The sequence below is a fragment of the Poecilia reticulata genome, linkage group LG8 (assembly GCF_000633615.1).
Source record: "Poecilia reticulata strain Guanapo linkage group LG8, Guppy_female_1.0+MT, whole genome shotgun sequence".
Lineage (NCBI taxonomy): Eukaryota > Metazoa > Chordata > Actinopteri > Cyprinodontiformes > Poeciliidae > Poecilia > Poecilia reticulata.
The window spans coordinates 15,807,389-15,809,843 of NC_024338.1; the positions used below are offsets into that span (position 1 = coordinate 15,807,389).

Here is a 2,455-nt window from a genome sequence, read left to right on the forward strand (position 1 = left end):
TATATATAAATCCAAATAGAAATCTTTCCACTACATTTAGAAGACAAATAAATCAACACAAAAATAAGCAAGAATTGTAACTGATGTGGTTCCATTACGAGAAACTGAGCCTGCTAGAGTAACAACAGCAAAGCTACAATAACCCAACTGGGATTAATGCTGATGATGTACTGACACCTCAAAATCAGGGCAACTGCAGACTTTAGCAAGTCAAATTGAAGAATTTTTAAGAACTTTTTAAGGCCAGCTTGAATTAGATTTAAGACTGAAAAAACTGTGAATATAGGAGATAACTGGGGGATCCCGTTGGCTCATAAGGGCTGGTAACAGAAGTGAACCAATGGCATCGTCCAGCCTTACGCTTCATAGATGCAAAAAAAAAATGGCACCTAGCTGGGATATATTAGCAGCTAGTTGACGTCCGACTCTAGTCGCAAAACGCAATGAACGCGTTTAACGATGTGAACACCCTCTGAATAATTGAAACAGTCAATTTTCCCAAAGTTTTACTCAGCTTTATCTTTTTAAAATGAACAATCATCAGATCTGATATCCCAGAGAGCAGGAAGCACTACAAAGCCTCCTTTTTGTTTCGGTCCACTAGCAACGTCAATTCACGCTACAAGCATAAATAACATAATGTAATTCAAAGGTATTTGCATTTAAGTCACCGCAGTTCCACCAAATCCTCTTACTGGATAAGGCCCTTGTCACACTCGTGTGATGCAGTCTCTGCTAAATGCGGAGTTTATTACAGCCGCGCTTTAAAGCAAATCACAGCGACCTTGAACAAGAGCAAAGAGTTTGCTGGTTGTTACCAGTTTGGGTGTAATTGGAATAAACACCAGCTTATCTGACGGAAAGCTCCCCCAGTAAGAATGCTTTACATACCCTCAAATGTTTAGCCAACACAAGGCCGAAACCTCTTTACTTTCAGCGTGTTTTTATGCTGCCATGTTCCCACTTGCAAGTATTTTACCAGGAAGCTTAGTGCTACTTAAAATACTGTAATTCTGAAGCTAATTTTGCCTGACCTTGGCCAAAGTTTCCTCATTAAAGTGGTTTAATAAGCAGAGACATGTTCGTGAAAGAAGGGTTTGCCTCCACAAAGAGTTGCACCCTGATCTCTGACAGCTAAGTCAGAGCAGGAATTCACAACACAGGCAAGTTTGGAGCTTCCGCCTTAATCCTCTTGCCTTCATTATAATACACTGAGCTTTTAAAGAGATCACACTACAGACGACTTCTGCTGGTTTTAATTTCACACCAATAGACCTAATTATCGAGTTCTCCCTGGTCCAAAGCATTGTGGGTGACAGGGGGAGTCGAAAAAGTTCATCTGCGCGGAGAGAAGGAAAATCTGGTGCAATTTAGCTCGAGTCTATCAGTGCAACATAAGAAAATAAAACATTTTGCAATATTTGAAGATATTTTTGAGGAAATGATTGAGAACTAGAATAAACACTAATTACCGCCTTTGTGAAACAAATTAGGCAAATTTCAGGCTGCATGGTGGTGCAGTTGGCAGAACCATTTCCTTGCAGCAAGAAGGTCCTGGATGTACCCTGCGTTAAGTCTGCATGTTCTTTGCATGTTTTCGCCACGCACACATGGTTACCAGGGTGGTACGGCTGTTGATACACACAGGCTGCTCTGTGTGTTGTAGAAACTCTATTCTACTGGTATTTTCATGCACAAAACATCTCTCAGATTTACAGAAATTGGTTTGAAAGAGCAGAAGTTGAGTCGAAATTGAAGCACTGCTGACAATGAGGACAAGTTCAGAGAAATCGGACAATTACAGTCTGCTGAATATCTGTTTCAAGTGCAACGTTAAACTTGTAAAATCAGAACTTTATCCGTCCAGTCTTGGATCAGTGGTCCAGCCTGGGTGGTGTAATGGTGTTGGGGAGATTTTCTTGGCACACTACAGGCTCCTCGACACCACAGACCATAGTGTTCCCTCTGCTGATGACGACTTCATCCAGCAGGATAACGCACCGTGTCACAAAGCTCAAATCACTTCAAACTGATTCTTGAACATGACGAGGAGTTCACAGCACTCTGATGGCTTCTACAGGTATCAGACCTCAGTCCAACAGAGAACCGTTTGGATTCTGACGATCAGCAAATTAGCGTCATGATGTCAACATTCACTACAACTTTGTGGAAATACCTTAAAGTTCTGCCTCTTTAAGCCATATTGCCCATCATTAACATTTTTTATAAATGTAAAATTATTCAGTCAATGATAATAAGTAGAGATGTGCCGATCAGGTTTTGTCCTGCCGATACCGATCACTCATGAGAGCCGATCACCGATACTGATCACCGATACCAATCACATAATTATTTATTTTTTTTTTATCATAAACACTACTGGTTACATTATGTGGAAAAAGGAACCATGTATTCACCTTAATTTAGACAAAAACTTGTTTTTAAAAACTTTTTC

The 2,455-nt window shown here is 40.3% G+C and overlaps 1 protein-coding gene across 1 annotated transcript in view; it reads right to left on the minus strand.

The window, feature by feature from the left end:
• ints1 (integrator complex subunit 1) overlaps nt 1-2,455 on the minus strand; it is a 19,502-nt gene that overhangs the window by 3,339 nt on the left and 13,708 nt on the right. The gene's annotated exons all lie outside the window — the stretch shown is intronic.